Source organism: Dama dama, unplaced genomic scaffold (genome assembly GCF_033118175.1).
Source record: "Dama dama isolate Ldn47 unplaced genomic scaffold, ASM3311817v1 ptg000094l, whole genome shotgun sequence".
NCBI lineage: Eukaryota > Metazoa > Chordata > Mammalia > Artiodactyla > Cervidae > Dama > Dama dama.
The window spans coordinates 3,735,684-3,749,174 of NW_026870909.1; positions in this window are offsets into that span (position 1 = coordinate 3,735,684).

Genomic DNA, 13,491 nt, shown 5'->3' on the forward strand with positions numbered 1-13,491 from the left:
AAGAAGCAGTGTTCAAAAACATGAAGAGCCTGAAAACGTGTGAAAAATATGAAGAGCTTCAAAAGCTGTGAAAAATATGAAGAGCTTCAAAACGTGTCAAAAATGAGATGAGCATGAAACGGTCTGAAAAATAGGAGGAGCAAGAAGCGTTTTTGAAAAAAATGAAGAGACTGAAAAGGTGTGAAAAATATGAAAAGCTTCAAAAGATGTCAAAAATATGAGGAGCATGAAACGGTCTGAAATATAGCAGGAGCATGAAGCGGTGTTCAAAAACATGAAGAGCCTGAAAAGGTGAGAAAAATATGAAGAGCTTCAAAAGGTGTGAAAAATATGAAAAGCTTCAAAAGGTGTGAAATACATGACGAGCATGAAACTCTCTGAAAAATAGGAGGAGCATGAAGTGGTGTTGAAAAAGGTGAATAGCCTGTAAAGGTGTGAATATATGAAGAGCTTCAAAAGGTGTCAAAACTATGAGGAGCATGAAACAGGCTGAAAAATAGGAGGAGCATGAAGCGGTGTTGAAAAAGGTGAATAGCCTGTAAAGGTGTGAATATATGAAGAGCTTCAAAAGGTGTCAAAAATATAGGACAATGAAACGGTCTGAAAAATAGGAGGAGCATGAAACGGTGTTCAAAACATGAAGAGCTGAAAAGGTGTGAAAAATATGAAGATCTTCAAAAGGTGTCAAAAATATGAGGAGCATGAAACTCTCTGAAAAATAGGAGGAGCATGAAGCGGTGTTGAAAAACATGAAGAGCCTGAAAAGATGTGAATAATATGAAGAGATTCAAAAGTTGTCAAATATATGAGGAGAATGAAACGGTCTGAAAAATAGGAGGAGCATGAAACGATATTCAAAAACATGAAGAGCCTGAAAAGGTGTGAAAAATAAGAAGAGCCTAAAAACATGTCAAAAATATGAGGAGAATGAAACGGTCTGAAAAAATGAGGAGCATGAAGTGGTGTTGAAAAACATGAAAAGCCTGAAAACATGTGAAAAATATGAAGAGCTTCAAAAATGTGCAAAATATGAAGAGCTTCAAAAGGTGTGAAAAATATGAGGAGCATGAAACGGACTGAAAAATAGCAGGAGCATGAAGCTTTTTTGAAAAACATTAAGAGCCTGAAAAGGTGTGAGAAATATGAAGAGCATCAAAAGGTGTCAAAAATACGAGGAGCATGAAACGGTATGAAAAATATGAGGAGCATGAAACGGTGATCAAAAACATGAAGTTCCTGAAAACGTGTGAAAAATATGAAGAGCTTCAAAAGGTGTGAAATATATGAAGAATTTCAAAAGGTGTCATAAATGAGATGAGCATGTAACGGTCTGAAAAATAAGAGCAGCATAAAATGATGTTGAAAAAAATGAAGAGCCTGAAAAGGTGTGAAAAATATGAAGAGCTTCAAAATGTGTCAAAAATATGAGGAGCTTGAAACGGTCTGAAAAATAGGAGGAGCATGAAGTGGTGTTGAAAAACATGAAGATCCTGAAAATTTTGAAAAATATGAAGAGCTTCAAAAGGTGTCAAAAATATGAGGAGCATGAAACGGTCTTAAAAATATTAAGATCATGAAGCGGTGTTGAAAAACATGAAGAACCTGAAAAGGTGTGAAAAATGTGAAGAGCTTCAAAAGGTGTCAAAAATATGAGGAGCATGAAACGGGCTGAAAGATAAGAGGGGCATGAAGCGGTGTTGAAAAACATGAAGAGCCTGAAAAGGTGTGAGAAATATGAAGATCTTCAAAAGGTGTGAAAAATATGAGGAGCATGAAACGGTCTGAAAAATAGGAGGAGCATGAAACGGTGTTCGAAAACATGAAGAGCCTGAAAACGTGTGAAAATATGAAGAGCTTCAAAAAGTGTGAAAATTATGAAGAGCTTCAAAAGGTGTCAAAAATGAGATGAGCATGAAACGGTCTGAAAAATAGGAGGAGCATGAAGCAGTGTTGCAAAACATGAAGAGCCTGAAAAGTTGGGAAAATATGAAGAGCTTCAAATGGTGTGAAAAATATGAGGAGCATGACACGGTCTGAAAAATAGGAGGAACATGAAGCGGTGTTGAGAAATATGAAGATCCTGAAAAGGTGTGAAAAATATGAAGAGCTTCAAAAATATGAAAAATATGAGGAGCTTCAATAGGTGTGAAAAATATGAGGAACATGAAATGATCTGAAAAATAGGAGGAGCATGAAACGGTTTTCAAAACATGAAGAGCCTGAAAAGGTGTGAAAAACATGAAGAGATTCAAAAAGTGTGAAAAATATGAAGAGCTTCAGAGGTGCCAAAAATGAGATGAGCATGAAACGGTCTGAAAAAGAGGAGGAGCATGAAGCGTTGTAGAAAAAAATGAAGAGTCTGAAAAGGTGTTAAATATATGAAGAGCTTCAAAAGTTGTCAAAAATATGAGGAGCATGATACGGTCTGAAAAAGAGGAGGAACATGAAGTGGTGTTGAAAAACATGAAGAGCCTGAAAAGGTGTGAAAAATATGAAGAGCTTCAAAAAGTATCAAAAATATGAAGAGCTTCAAAAGATGTGAAATACATGAGGAGGATGAAACGCTCCGAAAAATAGGTGGAACATGAAACAGTGTTTTAAAACATGAAGAGCCTGAAAAGGTGTGAAAAATATGAAGAGCTCAGAAGGTGCCAAAAATATGAGGAGCATGAAACGGTCTGAAAAATAGGAGCAGCATGAAACGGTGTTCAAAAACATGAAGAGCCTGAAATGGTTTGAAATGTATGAAGAGCTTCAAAAGGTGTGAAAAATATGAGGAGAATGAAACGGTCTGAAAAATAGGTGGAGCATGAAACAGTGTTTAAAAACATGAAGAGCCTGAAAAGGTGTGAAAAATATGAAGAGCTCAAAAGGTGCCAAAAATATGAGGAGCATGAAACGGTCTGAAAAATAGGAGCAGCATGAAGTGGTGTTGAAAAATATGAAGAGCCTGAAAAGGTGTGAAATATATGAAGAGCTTCAAAATGTGTCAAAAATATGAGGAGCATGAAACGGTCTGATAAATAGGAGCAGCATGAAACGGTGTTCAAAATCATGAAGAGCCTGAAAAGGTGTGAAAAATATGAAGAGCTTCAAAAGCCGTCAAAAATATGAGGAGCATGAAACGGTCTGAAAAATAGGAAGAGCATGAAGCGATGTTGAAAACATGAAGAGCCTGAAAACGTGTGAAAAATATGAAGAGCTTCAAAAGGTGTGAAAAATATGAAGAGCTACAAAAGGTGTCAAAAATGAGATGAGCATGAAACTGTCTGTAAAATAGGAGGAGCATGAAGTGGTATTGAAAAAAATGAAGAGCCTGAAAAGTGTGAAAAATATGAAGAGCTTCAAAACGTGTGAAAAATATGAGGAGCAAGAAGCGGTGTTGAAAAACATGAAGAGACTGAAAAGGTGTGAAAAATATGAAGATCTCCAAAAGGTATGAAAAATATGAGGAGCATGAAACGGTCTGAAAAATAGGAGCAGCATGAAGTGGTGTTGAAAAATATGAAGAGCCTGAAAAGGTGTGAAATATATGAAGAGCTTCAAAATGTGTCAAAAATATGAGGAGCATGAAACGGTCTGAAAAATAGGAGCAGCATGAAACGGTGTTCAAAATCATGAAGAGCCTGAAAATGTGTGAAAAATATGAAGAGCTTCAAAAGGTGTCAAAAATATGAGGAGCATGAAACGGTCTGAAAAATAGGAAGAGCATGAAGCGATGTTGAAAAACATGAAGAGCCTGAAATCATGTGAAAAATATGAAGATCTTCAAAAGGTGTGAAAAATATGAAGAGCTACAAAAGGTGTCAAAAATGAGATGAGCATGAAACTGTCTGTAAAATAGGAGGAGCATGAAGTGGTATTGAAAAAAATGAAGAGCCTGAAAGTGTGAAAAATATGAAGAGCTTCAAAACGTGTGAAAAATATGAGGAGCAAGAAGCGGTGTTGAAAAACATGAAGAGCCTGAAAAGGTGTGAAAAATATGAAGATCTCCAAAAGGTATGAAAAATATGAGGAATATGAAACGATCTTAAAAATAGGAGGAGCATGACGTGGTGTTGAAAAACATGAAGAGCCTGAAATGGTGTGAAATATATGAGGAGTTTCAAAAGGTGTCAAAAATAAGAAGAGCATGAAACGGTCTGAAAAATAGAACAGCATGAAGTTGTGTTGAAAAACATGAAGAGCCTGAAAAGGTTTGAAAAATATGAAGAGCTTCAAAAGCTGTCAAATATATGAGGAGCATCAAACGGTCTGAAAAATAGGAGGAGCATGAAGCGGTGTTGAAAAACATGAAGAGCCTGAAATGGTGTGAAAAATATGAAGTGCTTCAAAAGGTGTCAAAAATATGAGGAGCATGAAACGGTCTGAAAAATAGGAGGAGCATGAAGCGGTGTTGAAAATCATGAGGACCTGCAAAGTTGTGAAATATGTGAAAAGCTTCAAAAGGTGTCAAAATTATGTGGAGATTGTAACCGTCTGATAAATAGGAGGAGCATGAAGCGCTGTTGAAAAACATTAAGAGCCTGAAAAGGTGTGAAATATATGAAGAGCTTCAAAAGGTGTCAAAAATATGAGGAGGATGAAACGGTGTTGAAAAACATGAAGAGCCTGAAAAAGTGTGAAAAATATGAAGAGCTTCAAAAGGTGTCAAAATATGAGGAGCAGTAAACGGTTTGAAAAATAGGAGGAGCATGAAGCAGTGTTGAAAAACATGAAGAGCATGGAAAGGTGTGAATAATATAAAGAGCGTCAAAAGGTATAAAAAATATGAGGAGCACGAAACGGTCTGAAAAATAGGAGGAGCCTGAAAAGGTGTTGAAAATCATGAAGATTCTGAAAAGGTGTGAAGAATAAGAAGAGCTGAAAAAGGCCTCAAAATGATGAGGAGCATGAAACGGTCTGAAAATTAGAAGAAGCATGAAACGGTGTTGAAAAATATGAAGACCACGAAAGGGTGTGAAAAACATGAAGAGCTTAAAAAGTTGTCAAAAATATGAGGAGCAAGAAAAGGTGTTGAAAAACATGAAGAGCCTGAAAAGGTGTGAAAAATATGAAGAGCTTCCAAAGGTGTCAAAAATATGAGGACCATAAAACGATCTAAAAAATATGAGGAGCCTGAAACTGTCTGAAAAATAGGAGGAGCATGAAACGGTGTTGAAAAACATGAAGAGCATGGAAAGGTGTGAAAAACATGAAGAGCTTCAAAAGGTGTCAAAATATGAGGAACATGAAACGGTCTGAAATATAGCAGGAGCATGAAAATGTGTTAAAAAACATGAAGAGCCTGAAAAGGTGTGAAACATATGAGGAGCATGAAACGGTCTGAAAAATAGGAGGAGCATGAAGCGGTGTTGAAAAACATGAAGAGCCTGAAGGTGTGAAATATATGAAGAGCTTCAAAAGGTGTCAAAAAATGAGGAGCATGAAACGGTCTGATAAACAGGAGGAGCATTAAGCGGTGTTGAAAAAAATGAAGAGCCTGAAAAGGTGTGAAAAATATGAAGAGCTTCAAAAGGTGTCAAATATATGAGGAGCATGAAACGGTCTTAAAAAGTAGGAGAAGCATGAAGTGTTGTTGAAAAATATGATGAGCCTGAAAAGGTGTGAAAAATATGAAGAGCTTCAAAAGGTATCAAAAATATGAGGAGCAGTAAACGGTTTGAAAAATAGGAGGAGCATGAAGCAGTGTTGAAAAACATGAAGAGCATGGAAAGGTGTGAATAATATAAAGAGCGTCAAAAGGTGTAAAAAATATGAGGAGCACGAAACGGTCTGAAAAATAGGAGGAGCCTGAAAAGGTGTTGAAAATCTGAAGAGCCTGAAAAGTTGCGAAGAATAAGAAGAGCTGCAAAAGGCGTCAAAATTATGAGGAGCATGAAACGGTCTGAAAATTAGAAGAAGCATGAAACGGTGTTGAAAACATGAAGAGCCTGAAAATGAGTGGAAAATATGAAGAGCTTCAAAAGGTGTCAAAAATATGAGGACCATGAAACGGTCTGAAAAATAGGAGGAGCAGGAAGCGATGTTGAAAAACATGAAGAGCCTCAAAAGGTGTGAAGAATATGAAGAGCTTCAAAAGGTGTCAAAATTATGAGGAGCAAGAAACGGTCTGAAAAATAGGAGGAGCATGAAACAATGTTCAAAAACATGAAGAGCCTGAAAAGGTGTGAAAAATATGAAGAGCTTCAAAAGGTGTCAAAAATATGAGGAGCATGAAAAGGTCTGAAAAATAGGAGGAGCATGAAGTGGTGTTGAAAAACATGAAGAGCCTGAAAAGGTGTGAAAAATATGAAGAACTTCAAAGGTGTCAAAAATATGAGGAGCATGAATGGTGTGAAAAATAGGAGGATCATGAAGCCGTGTTGAAAAATATGAAGAGCCTGAAAACGTGTGAAAATTATGAAGAGCTTCAAAAGGTGTGAAATATATGAAGAGCTTCAAAAGGTGTCAAAAATGAGATGAGCATGAAATGGTCTGAAAGATAGGAGGGGCATGAAGCGGTGTTGAAAAACATGAAGAGCCTGAAAAGGTGTGAAAAATATGAAGAGCTTCAAATGGTGTGAAATACATGAGGAGCTTGAAACGGTCTGAAAAAGAGGAGGAGCATGAAATCTTGTTGAAAAACATGAAGAGCCTGAAGACGTGTGAAAATTATGAAGAGCTTCAAAAGGTGTGAAATATATGAAGAGCTTCAAAAGATGTCAAAAATGAGATGAGCAAGAAATGGTCTGAAAGATAGGAGGGGCATGAAGCGGTGTTGAAAAACATGCAGAGCCTGAAAAGGTGTGAGAAATATGAAGATCTTCAAAAGGTGTGAAAAATATGAGGAGCATGAAACGGTCTGAAAAATAGGAGGAGCATGAAACGGTGTTCGAAAACATGAAGAGCATGAAAATTTGTGAAAAATATGAAGACCTTCAAAACGTGTCAAATTGAAATGAGCATGAAACGGCCTGAAAAAAAGGAGGTGCATGAAGCGGTGTTGAAAAACATGAAGAGCCTGAGAACGTGTGAAAAATATGAAGAGCTTCTAAAAGTGTGAAATATATGAAGAGCTTCCAAAGGTGTCAAAAATGAGATGAGCATGAAACGGCCTGAAAAATAGGAGGAGCATGGAGCGGTGTTGAAAAACATGAAGAGCCTGAAAAGGTGTGAAAAATATGAAGAGCTTCAAAAGGTGTCAAAAATATGAGGAGCATGAATGGTCTGGAAAATAGGAGGAGCATGAAGCGGTCTTGAAAACCATGAAGAGCCTGAAAAGGTGTGAAAAATAAGAATAGCTTCAAAATGTTCAAAATTATGAGGAGAATGAACGGTCTGAAAAATAGGAGGAGCATGATCGGTGTTGAAAAACAAGAAGAGCCTGAAAAGGTGTGAAAAATATGAAGACCTTCAAAAGGTGTGAAGTACATGAGGAGCATTAAACGCTCTGAAAAATAGGAGAAGCATGATGTTTTTTTCAAAAACATGAAGAGCCTGTAAAGGTGTGAAATATATGAAGATCTTCAAAATTTGTGAAAAATATGAGGGGCATGAAACGGTCTGAAAAATAGGAGGTGCATGAAGCGGTGTTGAAAACATGAAGAGCCTGAAAACGTGTGAAAAATATGAACAGCTTCAAAAGGTGTGAAAAATATGAAGAGCTTCAAAAGCTGTGAAAAATATGAAGAGCTTCAAACGGTGTCAAAAATTAGATGAGCATGAAATGGCCTAAAAAATAGGAGGAGCATGAAGTGTTGGTGAAAAACATGAAGAGCCTGAAAAAGTGTGAAGTATATGAAGAGATTCAAAAGGTGTGAAAAATATGAGGAGCATGAGACGGTGTGAAAAATATGAGGATCATGAAGCGGTGTGCAAAAACATGAAGATCCTGAAAAGCTGTGAAAAATATGAAGAGCTTGAAAAGGTGTGAAAAATATGAGGAGCATGATACCGTTTGATAAATAGGAGGAGCATGAAGCAGTGTTCAATAATATGAAGAGCCTGAAAATGTGTGAAAAATATGAAGAACTTCAAAATTTTCAAAAATATGAGGAGCATGAAAAGGGCTGAAAAATAGGAGGAGCATGAAACGGTGTTGAAAAACATGGAGAGCCTGAAAAGGTGAGAAAAATATAAAGAGCTCCAAAAGTTGTCAAAATTATGAGGAGCATGAAACCGTCTCAAAAATAGAAGGAGCGTGAAGCAAGATGTGAAAAACATGAAGAGTTTCAAAAGGTGTGAAAAATATGAGGAGCATGAAAAGGTCTGAAAAATAGGAGGAGCATGAAACGGTGTTCAAAAATATGAAGAGCCTGGAATGGTGTGAAAAATATGAGAGCCCCAAAACGTGTCAAAAATATGAGGAGCATGAAACGGTCTGAAACATACGAGGAGCATGAAGTGGTGTTCAAAAACATAAAGAGCCTGAAATGGTGTGAAATATATGAAGAGCATCAAAAGGTGTGAAAAATATGAGGATCATGAAGCGGTGTGCAAAAACATGATGAGCCTGAAAAGGTGTGAAAAATACGAAGAGCTTCAAAAGGTGTCAAAAATATGAAGAGCAAAAAAACGGCCTCAAATATAGGAGGAGCATGAATCGCTGATGAAAAACATGGAGAGCCTGAAAAGGTGTGAAAAATATGAAGAGCTTAAAAACGTGTCAAAAATATGAGGAGCATGATACGGTCTCAAAAATAGGAGGAGCATGAAAAGGTCTGAAAAATATGAGGGCGTGAAACTGTGTTGAAAAACATGAAGAGCCTGAAATGGTGTGAAAAATATGAAGAGCTTCAAAAGGTTTCAAAAATATGAGGAGCATGAAACGGTCTGAAAAATAGGAGGAGCATGAAGCGGTTTTGAAAAACATGAAGAGCCTGAAATGATGTGAAAAATATGAAGAGCTTCAAAAGGTGTCAAAAATATGAGGAACTTGAAACGGTCTGAAAAACAGAAGGAGCATGAAGCGGTGTTTAAAAACTTGAAGAGCCTTAAAAGGTGTGAAAAATATGAAGAGCTTCAAAAGGTTAGAAAAATATGAAGAGCAGGGAACGGTCTGAACAATAGGAGGAGGATAAAGCGGTGTTCAAAAACATGAAGTGCCTGAAAAGGTGTGAGAAATATGAAGAGCTTCAAAAGGTGTCAAAAATATGAGGAGCATGAAACGGTCTGAAAAATAGGAGGAGTATGAAACGATGTTCAAAAATATGAAGAGCCTGGAATGGTGTGAAAAATATGAAGAGTCCAAAACGTGTCAAAAATATGAGGAGCATGAAACATTCTGAAAAATAGGAGGAGCATGAAACGGTGTTCAAAAATATGAAGAGCCTGGAATGGTGTGAAAATTATGAAAGCCCCAAAACGTGTCAAAAATATGAAGAACATGAAACTGTCTGAAAAATAGGAGGAGTATGAAACGGTGTTCAAAAATATGAAGAGCATGGAATGGTGTGAAAAATATGAAGAGCCCAAAACGTGTCAAAAATATGAGGAGCATGAAACGGTCTGAAAAATAGGAGGAGCATGAAACAGTGTTCAAAAATATGAAGAGCCTGGAATGGTGTGAAAAATATGAGAGCCTCAAAACGTGTCAAAAATATGAGGAGCATGAAATGGTGTGAAAATACGAGGAAAATGAAGTCGTGTTCAAAAACATAAAGAGCCTGAAAGGTGTGAAATATATGAAGAGCATCAAAAGGTGTGAAAAATATGAGGAGCATGAAACGGTGTGAAAATATGAGGATCATGAACCGATGTGCAAAAACATGATGAGCCTGAAAAGGTGTGAAAAATATAAAGAGCTTCAAAAGGTGTGAAAACTATTAGGAGCATGAAACGATCTGAAAAATAGGAGGAGCATGAAACAGTGTTCAAAAACATGAAGAGCCTGAAAAGGTGTGAAAAATATGAAGAGCTTCAAAAGGTGTCAAAAATATGAGGAGCATGAAACGGCCTCAAATATAGGAGGAGCATGAATCGCTGATGAAAAACATGGAGAGCCTGAAAAGGTGTGAAAAATATGAAGAGCTTCAAAACGAGTCAAAAATATGAGGAGCATGATACGGTCTCAAAAATATGAGGAGCATGGAACGGTCTGAAAAATATGAGGGCATGAAACTGTGTTGAAAAACATGAAGAGCCTGAAATGGTGTGAAAAATATGAAGAGCTTCAAAAGGTTTCAAAAATATGAGGAGCATGAAATGGTCTGAAAAATAGGAGGAGCATGAAGCGGTTTTGAAACACATGAAGAGCCTGAAAAGGTATGGAAAATATGAAGAGCTTCAAAAGGTGTGAAATACATGAGGAGCATGAAAAGGTCTGAAAAATATGAGGGCATGAAACTGTGTTGAAAAACATGAAGAGCCTGAAATGGTGTGAAAAATATGAAGAGCTTCAAAAGGTTTCAAAAATAGGAGGAGCATGAAACGGTCTGAAAAATAGGAGGAGCATGAAGCGGTTTTGAAAAACATGAAGAGCCTGAAATGGTGTGAAAAATATGAAGAGCTTCAAAAGGTGTCAAAAATATGAGGAGCATGAAATGGTCTGAAAAATAGGAGGAGCATGAAGCGGTGTTCAAAACATGAAGAGCCTGAAAAAGTGTGAAAAATATGAAGGGCTTAAAGGTGTCAAAAATATGAGGAGCATGAAGCGGTCTGAAACATAGGAGGAGCATGAAACGGTGGTCAAAAACATTAAGAGCCTGAAAAGCTGTGAAATATATGAAGAGCTTCAAAAGGTGTCAAAAATATTAGGATGAGGACACGGTCTGAAAAATAGGAAGAGCATGAAGCGGTGGTCAAAAACAAGAAAGGAATGAAAATTTGTGAAAAATATGAAGAGCTTCAAAGGTTGTCAAAAATATGTGGAGCATGAAACGGTCTGAAAAATAGGAGGTGCATGAAGCAGTGTTCAACACATGAAGAGCCTGAAAAGGTGTGAAAAATATTAAGAGCTTCAAAAGGTTTCAATAATATGAGGAGCATGAAACGGTATGAGAAATTGGAGGAGCATGAAGCGGTGTTGAAAAACAGGAAGAGCCTGAGAAGGTGTGAAAAATATGAATAGCTTCAAAAGGTGTCAAAAATGAGATGAGCATGAAACGGTCTGAAAAATAGGAGGATCATGCAGCGGTGTTGAAAAACTTGAAGAGCGTGAAAATGTGTGAAAAATATGAAGAGCTTCAAAAGGTGTGAAATACATGAGGAGCATGAAACGGTCTGAAAAATAGGAGGAGCATGAAGCGGTGTTCAAAAACATGAAGAGCCTGAAAACGTGTGAAAAATATGAAGAGCTTCAAAAGGTGTGAAAAATATGAACAGCTTCAAAAGGTGTAAAAAATGAGATGAGCATGAAGCGGTCTGAAAAATAGGAGGAGCATGAAGTGGTGTTGAAGAACACGAAGTGCCTGAAAAGGTGTGAAATATATAAAGAGCTTCAAAAGGTGTGAAAAATATGATGAGCATGAAACAGTCTGAAGAATAGGAGGAGCATGAAGTGGTGTTGAAAAACATGAAGAGCCTGAAAAAGTGTGAAATATATGAAGAGCTTCAAAAGGTGTCAAAAATATGAGGAGCTTCAAAAGGTGTCAAAAATGAGATGAGCATGAAATGGTCTGAAAGATAGGAGGGGCATGAAGCGGTGTTGAAAAACATGAAGAGCCTGAAAAGGTGTGAAAAATATGAAGAGCTTCAAATGGTGTGAAATACATGAGGAGCTTGAAACGGTCTGAAAAAGAGGAGGAGCATGAAATCTTGTTGAAAAACATGAAGAGCCTGAAGACGTGTGAAAATTATGAAGAGCTTCAAAAGGTGTGAAATATATGAAGAGCTTCAAAAGATGTCAAAAATGAGATGAGCAAGAAATGGTCTGAAAGATAGGAGGGGCATGAAGCGGTGTTGAAAAACATGCAGAGCCTGAAAAGGTGTGAGAAATATGAAGATCTTCAAAAGGTGTGAAAAATATGAGGAGCATGAAACGGTCTGAAAAATAGGAGGAGCATGAAACGGTGTTCGAAAACATGAAGAGCATGAAAATTTGTGAAAAATATGAAGACCTTCAAAACGTGTCAAATTGAAATGAGCATGAAACGGCCTGAAAAAAAGGAGGTGCATGAAGCGGTGTTGAAAAACATGAAGAGCCTGAGAACGTGTGAAAAATATGAAGAGCTTCTAAAAGTGTGAAATATATGAAGAGCTTCAAAAGGTGTCAAAAATGAGATGAGCATGAAACGGCCTGAAAAATAGGAGGAGCATGGAGCGGTGTTGAAAAACATGAAGAGCCTGAAAAGGTGTGAAAAATATGAAGAGCTTCAAAAGGTGTCAAAAATATGAGGAGCATGAACGGTCTGGAAAATAGGAGGAGCATGAAGCGGTCTTGAAAACCATGAAGAGCCTGAAAAGGTGTGAAAAATAAGAATAGCTTCAAAATGTTCAAAATTATGAGGAGAATGAACGGTCTGAAAAATAGGAGGAGCATGATCGGTGTTGAAAAACAAGAAGAGCCTGAAAAGGTGTGAAAAATATGAAGACCTTCAAAAGGTGTGAAGTACATGAGGAGCATTAAACGCTCTGAAAAATAGGAGAAGCATGATGTTTTTTTCAAAAACATGAAGAGCCTGTAAAGGTGTGAAATATATGAAGATCTTCAAAATTTGTGAAAAATATGAGGGGCATGAAACGGTCTGAAAAATAGGAGGTGCATGAAGCGGTGTTGAAAACATGAAGAGCCTGAAAACGTGTGAAAAATATGAACAGCTTCAAAAGGTGTGAAAAATATGAAGAGCTTCAAAAGCTGTGAAAAATATGAAGAGCTTCAAACGGTGTCAAAAATTAGATGAGCATGAAATGGCCTAAAAAATAGGAGGAGCATGAAGTGTTGGTGAAAAACATGAAGAGCCTGAAAAAGTGTGAAGTATATGAAGAGATTCAAAAGGTGTGAAAAATATGAGGAGCATGAGACGGTGTGAAAAATATGAGGATCATGAAGCGGTGTGCAAAAACATGAAGATCCTGAAAAGCTGTGAAAAATATGAAGAGCTTGAAAAGGTGTGAAAAATATGAGGAGCATGATACCGTTTGATAAATAGGAGGAGCATGAAGCAGTGTTCAATAATATGAAGAGCCTGAAAATGTGTGAAAAATATGAAGAACTTCAAAATTTTCAAAAATATGAGGAGCATGAAAAGGGCTGAAAAATAGGAGGAGCATGAAACGGTGTTGAAAAACATGGAGAGCCTGAAAAGGTGAGAAAAATATAAAGAGCTCCAAAAGTTGTCAAAATTATGAGGAGCATGAAACCGTCTCAAAAATAGAAGGAGCGTGAAGCAAGATGTGAAAAACATGAAGAGTTTCAAAAGGTGTGAAAAATATGAGGAGCATGAAAAGGTCTGAAAAATAGGAGGGGCATGAAACGGTGTTCAAAAATATGAAGAGCCTGGAATGGTGTGAAAAATATGAGAGCCCCAAAACGTGTCAAAAATATGAGGAGCATGAAACGGTCTGAAACAT